Source organism: Salmo trutta, chromosome 23, assembly GCF_901001165.1.
Source record: "Salmo trutta chromosome 23, fSalTru1.1, whole genome shotgun sequence".
In the NCBI taxonomy this organism is placed as follows: Eukaryota; Metazoa; Chordata; class Actinopteri; order Salmoniformes; family Salmonidae; genus Salmo; species Salmo trutta.
The window spans coordinates 19,025,671-19,043,459 of record NC_042979.1 but is presented as its reverse complement, the minus strand read 5'-3'; positions in this window follow the sequence as shown (position 1 = coordinate 19,043,459).

Below are 17,789 nucleotides of genomic sequence, written 5' to 3'. Positions count from 1 at the left end.
CGACTGGATAAAACAACCTTGGTTGGATAAAACGGCCTCGACTGGATAAAACAACCTTGGTTGGATAAAACGGCCTCGACTGGATAAAACAACCTTGGTTGGATAAAACGGCCTTGCCTGGATAGACTGCCTCGGTTGGATAAAACGGCCTTGCCTGGATAGACTGCCTCGGTTGGATAAAACGGCCTCGACTGGATAAAGCAACCTCGGTTGGATAAAACTGCCTTGGCTGGATAAAACAGCCTCCATGTCTGGACATGTACGGACATGTACCCATTCACTTTTGTACTACTGGGGTCAGTCTAGGACAAGTCATCAATTTTCAAGTTGCATAATATTATGGAGGTGATTGTTTTCACTGCTGTAGTGTCGGGTCAAAATGACCCGCTGTCCCCGGGTCAATTTGACCCAACCAAACACTGTGTTGTCTTCGGGTCATTTTGACCCCACACAGTGTTGACCCTCCCGCTGTCCTTGGGTCATTTTGACCTGACACTGTGACCTGGCACTGTGTTGATTAATTGCATGTCTTCCTGGCTCCTTGTTGCTGTGTTCGCCACTGTTGATATTCCTGAGTTAGATGACCTGATGAAACTATACTTTAGGATTGGCTTTAGTAACAAGGAAATCCTTGCTCTTTTAGCACATAACTATATTATTATAAGTATTAGGACCAGGAAGAGGTTGTGCCACAGATTATTTTCAGAAGGAGGAAACGTGGTTAGGCCTTCATAGGTAGAGATGTGCGGGTTGTGTGTGTATGCAGGTGTGTGTGTGCGGTAAAAAGTAGTGGCAAAACAAACAAATGGCCATCAATCTAATGATCTAATACACTTGTTCAAACAGCCATCACTGTGCACTCAAACTTATCAATCTAATGATCTAATATCGCACACACACACCAAGTTTCCACCTGGCAATTTCAGAATATAGACATACACTCTTCTAACAGCTATGATGCGTTAGGAGTGCAAACAAAAAACTTTCTTGGCATTGTCTCTGAATGCAAAAAGAACTGGGGTTGGTTGAGTCTGTCCAGCAGTGGTGACCAAGGGCTATGCGTGTGTATGTGTCCCATGTCAAGCTGCTCTCCAAATTCGGTGCAACACCGCTATTTTGCAGCCCATTATAAACCTATAGCAGCCCACTAAATTGAGTATGCTAACTTGTTGGATAATCGTACATTACAGTGGGCAAGTGAAAGTAAATTATAGGCCTATTCAACGGCTGCGGGAGGAATAAACAATGAAGCAGGGGTTTTACGCAAACGTGTATGTGGGACGAGAGGCAACTCAAGGACCTCCCTTGCAAGCACGAAGCAGCTACTCTGAGGCGCTGTACGAATACATTAATGGATGGATTCTCCCTTTCTTTAAATAATAATTGATTCTAAATATAGGCCTATTAGATATGATAGGCTATATAGCCTAAGTCAACACCTTGCATAGTATAGTTTAGACAGGGGCGCAACTTTGGTTTTAGAAGTGGGGGGGACAAAAGTATTATTATTATTATTATTATTATTATTTTATCCAGTCGGATAAACACCCCAAACAGCCTACCAGACCGCTCGGAGGCGTCCACATGGTCCTAATGTTGTCTCGTTTTGTATCACATTCCAATGCTAAAACTGGGGGAGACAAAAATGCAACTTCAGAACGTGGGGGGGATTTTAGAGAGTAACACCTATGCCAGCAGCCTATATGTCGAAACGAAAGGTTAACTTACAAACGTGTGCGTTATGGCATGGTGTTTTATGTAGGCTACAATACCAATAAAGTATCCTCATAGGCCTATGCTTATTATCTTGTGAATGTAAGTCACAGATTGCATGGAGAAGGATTGGCGTCCCTGTCGGGCTCAAGAGCTGCCCCCAAACCCCTGACATGGACCTTGCATAGCCACGGGGCAGGTGGCAGGGCTTTGGGTAAAGCCCCGTTGGAGAGAGTATTTTTTAACAGCCAACAGGTCTAGCCACTAGTCTCTATCTATAAGGTGAACAAGTGGTAGTCTAAATTAGCGGTATAGCTGAGACAAATACTCTATAAAGGAGATGATGCCCCTTTTTTGGGATAACCTATGCATACTTCATTCTTCCCATCCTTGAAGACATCACAGATAGATGGACAGTGAATGGAGATATTACTGTAGGCTACCAATCAAGTCATGTCAGTCAGATAAGTGATTATTTATTCATAGCCTATGGGGAGACCGGGGATGGTTGTAACACTTTTCACCTTTTCGACAGTTTATTAGAGATCGTTTATGGTAGTGTATTCAATACTTGATACAAACAACCTACATCTGTCCTTTACAAATTGGTGTGGTTATTACTGTATATATGTTCATCAAACTGCAAATGCATGGTGCGATCTTAAATACAAGGAGTGAAGTGTTACAATTTACCACATGGTGTGTGTTAGTTGTAATAGTACATTGGAGGGAGTTGTAACAGAATAAAAAAATGCATGAATCATGACATGCAACTAATTATTGTACACCTTTATTGAAATCATGAGAGCAACATTGCCATGTTCAACTTTTCGTTTGGCAGAAAAATAATAAATATAAATAATAAAATGTTTATTATTGCAACTCGCTGTTGGCGGGGCTCCCTGCCTGTGCCATTAAACCCCTACAACTCATCTAGAACGCCGCAGCCCGTCTGGTGTTCAACCTTCCCAAGTTCTCTCACGTCACCCCGCTCCTCCGCACACTCCACTGGCTTCCAGTTGAAGCTCGCATCTGCTACAAGACTATGGTGCTTGCCTACGGAGCTGTGAGGGGAACGGCACCTCCGTACCTTCAGGCTCTGATCATTCCCTACACTCAAAGAAGGGCACTGCGTTCATCCACCTCTGGCCTGCTCGCCTCCCTACCTCTGCGGAAGCACAATTCCCGCTCAGCCCAGTCAAAACTGTTCACTGCTCTGGCACCCCAATGGTGGAACAAGCTCCCTCACGACGCCAGGACAGCGGAGTCAATCACCACCTTCCGGAGACACCTGAAACCCCACCTCTTTAAGGAATACCTGGGATAGGATCAAGTAATCCTTCTAACCCCCCCGCCTACCCTCCCCCCCCCAAAAAAAAATATATAGATGTACTCTTGTAAAGTGGTTGTTCCACTGGATATCATAAGGTGAATGCACCAATTTGTAAGTCGCTCTGGATAAGAGCGTCTGCTAAATGACGTAAATGTAAATGTAATGTAATTATTTTACGCTCCACTAAATGGTCTTTCTCAACCAAACAACAACTAGGCTAAACGAAACACCTGAATGTTTGTGGTGTGTGTGTGTGTGTGTGTGTGTGTGTGTGTGTGTGTGTGTGTGTGTGTGTGTGTGTGTGTGTGTGTGTGTGTGTGAATCTGTGTGTGTGACAATGTTGGACATGTTCACTTAATCAGAGTCACAGTTGTGACAGTGGTATGGCTGTCCTGGGGTACAGGCTTGGTGGGCCCATAGTTTGCATCTCCAGCACTGCACCCAGACCTCCTTGGACTTGGAATTGTTAAAGTGCTCCGTGCACACAATGCAGAAGTTTTCCTCATTGAAGGAATCTGAATCTTCTGGTTCAATGTACTTTGTTTTGGCTTTTTTCTTAGGCAGGACAGTTTTTGTTGTTGTTCAGTATGGTTTGTCTTGGCTTGCTTCTTTACATCTGTTTAATTAGTCACCGCAATTTTTATTTTTGCCTTCTGAGTGATTTACTTTTTATGCTCTTCAGTGGTTACAGTGGCCTGAGTGGTGGCTGAAGAGATGAACTGGGAGGCAGCTGGCAAGGCCAGTGTGTCAGCTGGAGCAGGACGATCAGTGACAAGTGAGGGTGCAAAGTCAAATTCCTGAAATATATCAGGGTTGTATGGCCAAATGACAGTGCACCTGAACCCAGCCTGTGCATTGGTGGGTGTTGTGGCTCCTGGAAGTGCTGTTTTGACAAGGTCTGGAATGTCATATATGGTCATGGTCTTTCTGGGGTTCAAACTCTTCCAGGCATCACTGGCAGAGTTCACAATTTTCTTCAATGGCCAGTGCACACTCCTGTCCAGGGGCTGGAACTTGTGTGAACAGTGTAGGGGGAAAGAAACCAAGAGTATGCCAGAGCGCCTACAGAAATCAATGGCCCTAATAGACAGGTGTGAGCTGTGGTTGTCAAGGAGAAGGATCACCTTTCCAGGCTGACCTTGGAATGTTTGGCAAAGTGTTCAAGGAAAATGAGGAAGTCATCCACCTGTATCCAGCCAGATCTATTTCCACTTGTAAAATTGGTCCATCCCGTACAAAGTGGTCGTGGTATCTTTTGCGTGGGAAAACAAAAGTTATTGTGATTCTTTTTGCATTTATAGCACATGCCGTTGACACTAGTGTACCCTTTTCTTTTGAGGTGATTGCTCCAACCTGTTTGGCGCCACATTTCACGACCATTTATATCAGGTGTTTGTACTGTGGTTATTCCTGTCTTGTCAACATTCCATAAGTCATTGCCTTCAAAGCTGTCTTTATTTATCACCTCTACTAGTTTGCTGAAAAACTCTGCCACATTTGTTCTGTTGAAACTTGTGGCCCACGACAGACTAGTTGCTTCAGCACTCCTAATGGAGAGAGTAGGGTGTTGCTTTGGGTAGGACGAGAACCAGTCTGCTCCTGCCAGAGAGGTCTCATCCCATGACTGAGGATGCTAGCAACCATAGTGTACAGCGAGTTGGTAGGCAAATTTCCTTACATGTAACAATAGAATAAAATATGTTCAATAATCCTCCCAATTAATAATTTACATTAGTACTCCCTCCCTTGACCTTAATTGTCACCAACATTAACTGATAACTTTGCCCTGACTTACTCCTCACTAATTCCCCTCAAGTGCTTACCTCACAGGGAGACAATCCACAATATAAATGTCACGTCCTGACCAGTATAAGGGTTATTTGTTATTGTAGTTTGGTCAGGACGTGGCAGAGGGTGTTTTGTTTATGTGGTTCGGGGTGGTGAGCCATTAGCGAGCTTCCATTTAAGGTAAATTTTAAAACTTTAACATTGCTAACTTGCATCAAATATCTCTACAAAGACTGGTTATAAACATGATATAATTTTGGTGCATGGAACTACAAGCAGTTGATGCCATCACAAAAACTAGTTTGGTCAAAATATTTACTTTCTTACCTCAAAATCTTATTTATGTCAATAGAATCTGCAGAGTTTATCACAGGGATTTTTTTTGTCACATGACGGTTCAGGACTAAACTGAGTATGGGCACAGCGTTACAACTATGCCGTGTTACAACAATCCCGGTCTCCCCTACACAGGTAATTGAGAATAACATTGTAGTGAATTCAAAGGGCACAATGAGAGGGACTGATGCACGCAACTCCATGTGTCTTTGCAGTCTGACAACACACCATGGCCGTTAGAATGGTATTGCTTTGGGGATACCATGTGTGTGTGTGTGTGTGTGTGTGTGTTACGCCTGTTTGAAAGAGTGTGTTTTTTACTTTATTCTCTAAATTACATTTTGACTCTGATCTCAAAATATTGCCATTTTTTATTTTAAGTACTATCTTGGAAAAATGTTTAATCCATGTCCCAATACTCCTCTGTAAATTTCTATAAGCATTGAAAACATAAAAACAATCGCATATGAAAGTGTAGAGACCCAGTTTCTTCTAGTCAGTTATATTCTTCTCTTTTGTTCCTCTATGTCAGAGTGAGGGTCTGAGGCAGTCGTTTCTCGTTACATGAAGATGCGCCATGAAGGACCGAGAAGGACTTAACTCAAGCAACGACCAACAGAGGCTACATTGACATTAATTGGGCACAGGTCTTTGTTGTGCTTCCTTCACATTAAAGATAAGCTTGCTGTTTCGTGAGTTCCATGTACATGGACTTTGCACACAGATATGCACTCACACACACATATAAATGCTCAAACACATATGCACACATACTAGTGCTGAGCAATTAGGGCTTTTTGACGTCAGTTCGGTTTCGGGTTGGTTATTTTTTATTTGATCACTTTATTATTATTAAGTCATCAACTCATTTCTGTTCAGGCATTAGCAGCCAGCCTGCCAGCTAGCCAGACAATTAACATTATCTCTGTGCTCCACATACTGTACTATTTTTGAGTCATCCTATTTAGCTAGGCTAGTAGCTAGCTAGCTGGTAGCTGCCTAAGTATGCTGCAGAATAGTCTGACGAAGTAATTGTACTAGTTCTTCAAAGCACATAAGGCATACGTTCAAGACTGCTAATTACCAACTACGACAACTATCAATCGGGTTTAGCTAACTCATGAAATGTCTCTATCCCTCTTGTCCCTTGTGTTGTGTACATTCCTCTCTCATGCAGTCTGTGTGTAGGCAATCCATCTCTGTCCAAGCGGGAAGAACAGGCACAATAGATTATGGTTATTGTAGGTAATTACCACGTTTCTACACTGAACTGGTTGAATATTTGTCTAATGAACACTACAACTCCCTCAAGCCCAGCATCCCACATAGTTCTTGACTCAAGTTCTCTTGAGAATTATTTGATTTCTCTCTATAGAAACAGCATGTTAGGCTCACACAAAAAAAACACTAAATGGGATTCAAGTAATTGGTAAATTAGTTTTCTACCAACTAAAGAAATTACGACATTTCGGTTCATCACTCAGCACACACAAAGATCTCCTGGCCTTGTATAATGAAATCAATCAAATTCAATCAAATGTATTTATAAAGCCCTTTTTACATCAGCCGATGTCACAAAGTGCTGTACAGAAACCCAGCCTTAAACCCCAAACAGCAAGCAATGCAGATGTAGAAGCACGGTGGCTAGGAAAAACTCTCTAGAAAGACCAGAACCTAGTAAGAAACCTAGAGAGGAACTAGGCTCTGAGGGGTGGCCAGTCCTCTTCTGGCTGTGCCGGGTGGAGATTATAACAAAACATGGCCAAGATGTTCAAACGTTCAGAGATGACCTGCAGAGTCAGATAATAATAATCACAGTGGTTGAAGAGGGTGCAACAGGTCAGCACCTCAGGAGTAAATGTCAGTTGGCTTTTCATAGCCGATCATTCAGAGTTAGATACGGTAGAGAGAGGGTCCAAAACAGCAGGTCCGGGACAAGTTAGCACGTCCGGTGAACAGGTCAGGGAAATGTGTCACCTACTACAATAGAGGAGATGTATGGGATTCTCTACCTTGAGAACAAAGGGGAGCCAGGCTTTGACAAAGCACGACTTGCTGGAGTCGTTCCATTATAGCTTTTGAAACAGGGGCCTGTCACTCTCTGACAGGTCTTTACTCACTGTTTGTCGGAATCACCGTCTCCATGATCCATCTCTCTCTCTCTCTCTTTCCTGCTGTCCCATTCCTTCCCACTGTACGCTAACTTATGGTCCTCTGGGAAAAAGCATCCATTACTGGGCCAATGTAATTAAAGATGGCTGCCAAGGTAAGGTGAGTGTCAAAGCACATAGTCAGAGCCTCCAAGACAGAGAGCGATGGGGCTAATGACTAATAGCATTGCAATTACAAATATTCAATTTACTGAAGCCCATGGCCTTGGGTTACACTTTCCCTATTTTTCTAATCTGAGAAAAGCTGAAGACTAAGCAGGTTAGTCTCTCCATATTTCTCTCAACCGTGTGGTATTTTTATAGTTTCATGAGTATTAATCACATTTCATAACTCTTTAAAAATGAGGTGTTACATCTCGGTAAGACACAGTTTGCTTGTGGGAGACTGTTGTTTCCTCTCTATTTGGCAATTTAAATTGATGTAGCCTCTGAGTTCTCCCATGCTACAAAGAGAAAGGTTCAGACTAAGGTTCTGACTGAGGAAAGATATTCTTCAGACAATGCAGTAAAATGTCCACTATACAGTGCATTTAGAAAGTACTCAGACCCTTTGACTTTTTCCACATTTTGTTACGTTACAGCCTTATTATAAAATTGATTTAAGGACATTGATTCAAGGACATTCAGAGACTTGTCCCGAAGCCATTCCTGCATTGTCTTGGCTGTGTGCTTAATGTTGTTGTCCTGTTGGAAGGTGAACCTTCGCCCCAGTCTGAGGTCCTGAGCACTCTGGAGCACTCTGAGCACTCTGGAGCACTCTGGAGCAGGTTTTCATCTCTGTACTTTGCTCTGTTCATCTTTCCCTCAATCCTTTCAGGTCAAAGAGTTCAATTTTGGTTTCATCAGACCAGAGAATCTTGATTCTCATGGTCTGAGAGTCCTTTCGGTGCCTTTGGGCAAACTCCAAGCGGGCTGTCATGTGCCTTTTACTGAGGAGTGGCTTCCGTCTGTCCACTCTACCATAAAGGCCTGATTGGTGGGGTGCTGCATAGATGGTTGTCCTTCTGGAAGGTTCTCCCATCTCCACAGAGGAACTCTGTAGCTCTGTCAGTGACCATCAGGTTCTTGGTCACCTCCCTGACCAAGGCCCTTCTCCCCTGATTGCTCAGTTTGGCCAGGTGGCCAGCTCTAGGAAGAGTCTTAGTGGTTCCAAACTTCTTCCATTTAAGAATGATGGAGGCCACTGTGTTCTTGGGGACCTTCAATGCTGCAGAAATATTTTGGTACCTTCCCCAGATCTGTGCCTCGACACAATCCTGTATCGGAGCTCATGGCTTTGGTTATCCTCTGACATGCACTGTTAACTTTTGGACCTTATATAGACAGGTGTGTGCCTTTCCAAATCATGTCCAATCAATTGAATTTACCACAAGTGGACTCCAAAGAAGTTGTTGAAACATCTCAAGGATGATCAATGGAAAAAGGTTGTATCTGAGCTCCATTTCGAGTCTCATAACAAAGGGTCTGAATACTTATGTAAATAAGGTATTTAAAAAACATGTATATACAGTACCAGTCAAAGGTTTGGACACACCTACTCAGTCAAGGGTTTTTCTTTATTTTGGAATGTTCGATGAGCAGGTGTCCACATGGTCATGTAGTGTATATCAGTTTGTGAGACAACTGTGAGCTCTTTTTCATTTGATTAACAATATGGAATGTTTTTAACCAAGAAATCCCTAGTTTTTGTTGATACAGTAAGGAGTGTTGCATCAACTTCTCCATCGATTACAAGGGCCTTAGTTTTAACTGTTCAAACGGTCTACTTTTTAACTGTCTGCTGAGTAAGTCAAAGAAGCATTTCTTATTAATGGATACATTCTTGAAACATTTAAGAGTGTGGTACTAAATCACCAAGCTCTAGCCTGTATAGTCAGAGAATGTGAGAGGCATGAGAACCAGAATACTCTTCTACAATGTCTGACAGTTTGTGCACTGCTGCTGCCATTCTGTGCAATTACAATGACTCTGCAAAGTTCACTGTAGCCTATATACAGTGGGGGAAAAAAGTATTTAGTCAGCCACCAATTGTGCAAGTTCTCCCACTTAAAAAGATGAGAGAGGCCTGTAATTTTCATCATAGGTACACGTCAGCTATGACAGACAAAATGAGAAAGAAATTCCAGAAAATCACATTGTAGGATTTTTAATGAATTTATTTGCAAATTATGGTGGAAAATAGACTTTTGTTATTGACCAAATACTTATCTCAATACTTTGTTATATACCTTTTGTTGGCAATGACACAGGTCAAACGTTTTCTGTAAGTCTTCACAATGTTTTCACACACTGTTGCTGGTATTTTGGCCCATTCCGCCATGCAGATCTCCTCTAGAGCAGTGATGTTTTGGGGCTGTCGCTGGGCAACACTGACTTTCAACTCCCTCCAAAGATTTTCTATGGGGTTGAGATCTGGAGACTGGCTAGGCCACTCCAGGACCTTGAAATGCTTCTTACGAAGCCACTCCTTTGTTGCCCGGGCGGTGTGTTTGGGATCATTGTCATGCTGAAAGACCCAGCCATGTTTCATCTTCAATGCCCTTGCTGATGGTAGGCTTTGTTACTTTGGTCCCAGCTCTCTGCAGGTCATTCACTAGGTCCCCCCGTGTGGTTCTGGGATTTTTGCTCACCGTTCTTATGATAATTTTGATCCCACGGGGTGAGATCTTGCGTGGAGCCCCAGATTGAGGGAGATTATCAGTGGTCTTGTATGTCTTCCATTTCCTAATAATTGCTCCCACAGTTGATTTCTTCAAACCAAGCTGCTTACCTATTGCAGATTCAGTCTTCCCAGCCTGGTGCAGGCCTACAATTTTGTTTCTGGTGTCCTTTGACAGCTCTTTGGTCTTGGCCATAGTGGAGTTTGGAGTGTGACTGTTTGAGGTTGTGGACAGGTGTCTTTTATACTGATAACAAGATCAAACAGGTGCCATTAATACAGGTAACAAGTGGAGGACAGAGGAGCCTCTTAAAGAAGAAGTTACAGGTCTGTGAGAGCCAGAAATCTTGCTTGTTTTTAGGTGACCAAATACTTATTTTCCACCATAATTTGCAAATAAATTCATTAAAAATCCTACAATGTTATTTTCTGAATTTTTTTTCTAATTTTGTCTGTCATAGCTGACGTGTACCTATGATGAAAATTCCAGGCCTCTCTCATCTTTTTAAGTGGGAGAACTTGCACAATTGGTGGCTGACTAAATACTTTTTTCCCCACTGTACTTCACTGGGCTGGTGATGTATTTGAATGGACGGTCACATTGTCGACTATATCTAAGCAGCTTTGGCTACTTACTAAGCATGTTTTCCCTATAAACCTCTGTTGTGCCATCTATAGTTATGCGTGCCACATGTAAAGAGAACTGAAGTACTGTATCAAGTTGACTGACTCATAACATGGGCCTTTTGAGGTGACACAGTGCCCGGGGTGTATTGACAGCACTGCCGTAGGGGTTGAGGCCAGAGCACCAGGTAACTGATGGTTACTGCTGACAGGTATCGACTTCCCTTTTAAAGCTGACCCCTCTGTCTGTGTGTTATCTGTTCCTGTGATTACCATGTACTGACTGTTGACATATGTGACCGACCGGCTGAAATCGGTCTTATGTAGCAACATTTGAAATTGTGTTTTTAAAATTGGATAAAAGAGAGACTAGAGACTCAGAGCTACAAAATGGTATATCGTACACTACAGCTAAGGAACAATGGGAAAGTAATTCTGCTTTGAAAATTGATCAACTTTGATGGGTTCAGATTTTTAAACTTTAAAAATGATTAATCATTAGTTATAATAGAGACATGAGGGGTGCCATAGTCTAGGGTCTACACCAGAAGCTAATGGTTATCTATAGAAGGAATGTATATGGTGGGTGCAATTAAGCTTGGAATGTGTTTAGTGCAGGGAAAACGATCACAAGTTGGCAGGCACTGAAGGGTGGGGAGCTGTGGATTAGTGAGGAAGGGGGCCAAGGTCAGGTCATGTTAAGGGAGAAGGAACAGTTTATTGCCCACGTCACTTAATTTCCTGCCTTGCAACAGAGATGTAGTGTTTAGAGAGAAGGAGGAGATTCCACCCAAAATTGGGGTATATATACAGTACTACTGCCTACTGAAGAGCTCTTCTTTGTCTACACCTATTCAGCATTGTTCACACCCTCTTAAGCTTTAGCCCCACCCATCTCTTTAAGGGTTGCTCCGAGCTTTCCGTACTAACAACAGCAGTCAAGCACCCAAGCTAACTTGCTAGCTACTTCCAGACACAAATGAGAGAACAGCTCACTGAACATTACTCACCCTAGCAGAGTTGGTTCGGCTGTTATGTCATCCAGAGCGTTGGTGACTGTAACTGTGGTGTCAGATTGTCAGTTCATAAATTCAGAACATTTCGCTCTCGGAGTGTTCAGAGCGCATACTGGACACTCTGGCCGATGAGTAGGGTTGATCCGAATGTTCTGACCTCACAATGGCAGTCAAGCACCCAAGCTAACTGGCTAACATTGGCTAGCTTGCTAGCTACTTCCAGACACAAATGAGAGAACACCCCACTCTGACCATTTTACTCGCCCTAGCAGAGCTGGTTAGGCTGTTTTCATGTTATCCAGTGTTGGTGACTGTAACTGTGCTGCTGGCAACATTTTAAGTTAGCTCTTTTGCTCACGTTTACTGACACTGGCCATATTCAACGGGTGTTGTGCGTTCGTAAATTTGTCAGTTATTCTGCGCTCTGGCACACTCAGACTAGAGTGCTTTGAAATCGGAGTAGATGGCCAGACTGAATTGGCGAACGCACTCAAAATGGTTACGTGCATAGTGGAGCCTTTGTTAAGACATGTAGCTAGCTAGTTAGGTAAACAATGAACCATAATCCCAACTCATGATGCTACTACCCTGCAAGAACCAACCAGGTTAAATGTTAGCTTGCTAACATTATGCTATAGCTAGCCAAGCAAATGGCTCTGAGATACGAATTATAAGATCATACATGCAATGTTAGCTATCAAGCCAGCCAGCTAACGTTAGCTAGCTAGGTTGGTAAACAATGAACCATAATCCCAACTCATGACGTTACTTCCCTTCATGAATCTGCAGGTAACTAACCAACTAGGTTCAATGTTAGCTAGCTAAAATTCGGCTATAGCTATCCAAGCAAATGGCTCTGAGATACAAATAAAAAGACCATACACGTAACGTTAGCTAGCGAGCCAGACAGCTAACATTAGCTAGCTAGCTAACAGTACACTTTAACTTGATATTACAGTTCTTCCAAATTGTTTACACAGTAAAATTGGAACTTGAAACACAATCACCGAAACCTGAAACTCATGTACCAAATCCCTAAACCAAGTCTGTAAAATTGCAAGCACAATTCCTGCTTAACACTCAGCTTTCAATTCTATATCACATTTTTTGCAAAACACAACACACAGTTCTCTACATTAGGCACAACATTCAAAATTAAAATCTCTTTAGTCCCGTCGGAAAGCAACGCCAATCACAATGCCAAGCTCTATACACAAATTGGCAACACCCACTCCTCACAGGTGTAAACAATAGTTGAATTGTTCACTTAGAAATCAGAGCTTTAGCACTATAAAAGGCCACAGGTGAGCTCTCCTGTTTTGAAGGAAAATGAAAGTCAATGGTGAAGCAAGAACTAGAGGTGAAGGAATGAGAGTAAGAGGATGAAGAGGAGGATGAGGACGAGGAAGGACAGTTGTCTCAGATGAGCTCAGGGCCATATTGGTTGACCATGTGCTCAACCATGGATTTAGTATGAGGGAGGATGGGCAGAGAGTTCAGCCCAAGCTGAGCCGCTACACATTTGCGTCTACCATCTGTACATTCAGAAATGAGAACCGATAAGTTACCTACCATCTACACTATGCTCTTTATGTATTTACAGTATACTGTATTATACTGCAGTCCGACATATCAGTAGGGCTATGTTATTCAGTGATTGTTGGCCAATGTTACAGTAATGTCATTTCATATTGAAAGAAAATAGATTATTTTAGCTTACTGTAACCAGTCATATGATATTTGGGGATCTTCTGCAGAACTGAGAGACGGCCAGGCCATGGTGAAGGACACCGGCTGTTCACACCACAACAGAAGACCGCTATTGTGAACATAGTGGTGGCAAACAATACCATTAGACTACGAGAAATTCAGAACCACATAATTGCAGACAACACAATATTCAATTACATTCACCAGGTGGGCTTGTCTACATTGGACCGTGTATTACAGCGCAACCGAATCCGGATGAAACAGGTCTACAGGGTGCCATTTGATTGAAACTGAGAGGGCTAAAGAACAGTGCTATGAATATGTGCAAGTAAGTACTATACTATCATATCAGCACTGTATAGACACATTAAAGTACTGTAATCCAGTGTATTGTGCCTCACCATATTGACTGCTCTAGGTCTGTCACATATTGCCTTATTTGTTTCAGAGTCTTGGAGCTGGATGCCGCTGCAATTCAGCACGTTTATATTTACATTGCTGATGCTGGCTTCAACCTAGCCAAAAGAAGGGGACGGGGACAGAACATTATTGGCCATTGTGAATGTCCCTGGACAGCGTGGAGGGAATATCACCATGTCTGCAGCCGTTAGCCAGCAAGGCGTCCTCCATCACCATGCCAACCTTGGTCCCTACAACACCGCCCTTCTCATCTTGTTCCTGGACACACTACGTGGCATCCTCATTCCAGCCGAGCAGAGGGGTGGACCAGAGCAGCCCAGGTATGTTGTCATCTGGGACAACTGGAGTTTCTACCGGGCTGCTCTGGTCCGCAACTGGTTCATTGACCACCCACAATGTATTGTTTTATACCTCCCACCATATTCCCCATTCCTAAACCCAAATTAAGAGTTTTTTTCAGCATGGAGATGGAAGGTGTATGACCACCATCCCCTCGCACGCATGTCTCTTCTCCAGGCAATGGAGGATGCATGTGGTGAAATTGATGTGGGGGCTTTCAGCGGCTGGATCCGTCACTCCAGAAGATTCTTTCCCCTCTGTTTAGCCAGGGAGAACATCTCTTGTGACATAGAATGGGTGCTGCGGCCAGACAAATTAAAATAGTATTTTTTCTTACATTTTGCATGGGTTTTTGTCTTTTTGTGTTTAGAGTTTTGAAAGAATGAGCCACTTTCATTTTTTATTTTTGTACAGAAAACCCTTTATCTTACTGAATGTTTTTCCTGGTTTTCTCCTGTTGGGTATGGAAAGTGTTACATACAAAACACAATTGTTCAAAAATACTGCATTTTGGAAATAAATGACAATGTTTTTGTTACTGTATTGCATTTGTGTGTGTTTATGTATATTTGAGTAGGTATTACTGTAACAATCTTTTACAACCGGCTACAGTGTAACACTGAAAATGCAAAAGGCATAAACCTACTGATGGGATATTCATATAGTAGTAGTGTTTCGTGTTGAGCACATCAGCTTGTTGGTTGGTAGACAGATCTATTCATGACGTGTGTGTCATTTTGATGCAAAAAAAGCATTTTGGAAAGAGAACAGTTTTGAATGCAGTGTTTGCTTTTGCTAGGGATTTGTAGAGTTTCACAGTTTGTTGTTTTGTGTTTAGTTTTGGGAAAATGGTCCAAAGATTCAGCAAACATGTGCAAACAATTGTTGAAAACTGTAAACCACTTTCTGTCAAAATTAGAAACGTGTAATATCTGAAAATGTATCTAGCTAGACTATTTTATCCGTATACATTATCTATGGATGGAAACGTCTCCTGTCAGATGCCATGGTTGCCCTTAGTTTGAAGATGAAATCCAGAGGCAGGTGTTTTCTCCATCTCCTTTGCTTTCATACTCGAATTCCACTGATTTCAAAACTCGGTCCTCCAGTAAGTGGAGAGCGACACTTATGCAGTTTTACTACACAATAAAACATTTTTTAAGCCACGTTAGGAAGGATTGCCTAGACATACTGACCAGCTCAAAGAGACAGACGCGTGCTATATGGCAGACCAATCCAAACTCATGTCTCGGCATGTCCAGCCCACTCATTATCTCAGCCGATCATCGCTAGTGGGAAGGTTGCTGGCTTTTTCTATAGCTAAACCAACTAGGCTTGTAATTGTACAATTTTATTTGTATTTACAGATGAAAAAGTGAAAAACCCGCACTCACTGAAATATTCCTGAAGTCTAAATGTATTTTTTTTTTTGTAGAAGAGTTCAGAGCAAATGGACACGTTTCGGAGACAGCCTTCATCAGTGTTTGGAAAACAATAGGCATTCCCCCATATTTATAAATGACGTCACCTAGTGGTACTGCTTCTTTCTTTTTCAGCAATCATTATTTACATTCATTATGCAAATACATTATTAACATGTACCCCCTCAGCATTTCCTATCTACCCTCCCCTCAGACAATTTCCCCTGTCATAAGTTTGTAAACTGTAATGCAATAATGAAGGGAGATTTCTTTCTTCACTCTCGTACGGGAAAGAAAATGTTGTCAGGGGTAGAATATCTTGTAAAACCACATTTGTGGTCTATTTACTGAAGTGTCAATGTAATTATTATGTTGGAAAGTCTAAGAGAATTTAACATTTGTATTAAAGCACAAGAGCAACATCAAAACTAGTGACGAGAAGTCCCCTGTAGCCAGACACTTTAATCATTCCCTCCAGGATTCAGCAATCGCAATGATATTTTACGCGAAATCAACAATTCCCCGCAAGTTAGGCGAGAGCATGCAAATGTCCAATCACTGCACTATTTCAGCATAAAACATTAAAATCATTGCAATATTATTGCATAAAACTGAATCCCCACAGTACAAAAAGAACGATAGCAATTTCAACCAATCACTGCACATTTACCGCATGAAAATGGTTCAATCAAGCCACACATCAAAAACCTTTTTCCCTCATCAAGCATTTTTACCTGCAAATATTACAAAAAAATCCAGTGAAATCCTGGAGGGACTCTTAAAGGGAGTAAGACATGATGTGTGCTAACTGAGGTTCCAGGGCATGAAAGTTGTACAGCCACCAAAGAGAGGAGCTCATAGAGTGCAATTGATGTTGCAGAGAGAGGCATATTATATCCATGTCCTACAAACAGAAAGCCCTAGAGGCCTGAATTGCTTCTTGTCAGCAACAGGTTTGCATTTCTTTGTTTTTTGTGTTTAATTTTTATTTTGAAGCACTTGTGGAGAACAGTAGAAAAATGTATGTACAGTGCATTCGGGAGGTATTCAGACCCCTTGACTTTTTCCACATTTTGTAACTTTAAAGCCTTATTAAAAAAAATATTAAATAAAAATTTTTACTCATCAATATACACACAATACCCCATAATGACAAAACAAAAAACAGTTTTTTTGAAACCAGGTTTTTGAAATATTCAGATTATCAGACTTGAAATTGAGCTCAGGTGCATCCTTTTTCCATTGACCTTGAGATATTTCTACAACTTGGTGAATTCAATTGATTGGACATGATTTGGAAAGGCACGCACATGTCTATATAAGGTCACACACTAGGCATGTCAGAGCAAAAACCAAACAATGAGGTTGAAGGAATTGTCAGTAGAGCTCCAAGACATGATTGTGTCTAGACACAGATCTGAGGAAGGGTACCAAACAAATTCTGCAGCATTGAAGGTCCCCAAGAACACAGTGGCATCCATCATTCTGAAATGGAAGAAGTATGGAACAGAGCAAAGATGAACAGAGCAAAGTACAGAGAGAACCTGCTTCTGATAACCAGGTGGCGAATCGCATCTTTGCATGTCTGGCAGACATATCAGTGTGGATGACGGATCACCACCTCAAGCTGAACCTCGGCAAGACGGAGCTGGTCTTACTCCTTTCCATGATCTCGCCATCACGGTTGACAACTCTATTGTGTCCTCCTCCCAGAGTGCTAAGAGCCTTGGCGTGACCCTGGACAACACCCTGTCATTCTCAGCTAACATCAAGGCGGTGACCCGATCCTGTAGGTTCATGCTCTACAACATTCGCAGAGTACGACCCTGCCTTACACAGGAAGCGGCGCAGGTCCTAATCCAGGCACTTGTCCTCTCCCGTCTGGATTACTGCAACTCGCTGCTGGCGGGGCTCCCTGCCTGTGCCATTAAACCCTTACAACTCATCCAGAACAACGCAGCCCGTCTGGTGTTCAACCTTCCCAAGTTCTCGCACGTCACCCCGCTCCTCCGCACACTCCACTGGCTTCCAGTTGAAGCTCGCATCTGCTACAAGACCATGGTGCTTGCCTACGGAGCTATGAGGGGAACGGCACCTCCGTACCTTCAGGCTCTGATCAGTCCCTACACCCAAAGAAGGGCACTGCGTTCATCCACCTCTGGCCTGCTCGTTTCCCTACCCCTGCGGAAGCACAGTTCCCGCTCAGCCCAGTCAAAACTGTTCACTGCTCTGGCACCCCAATGGTGGAACAAGCTCCCT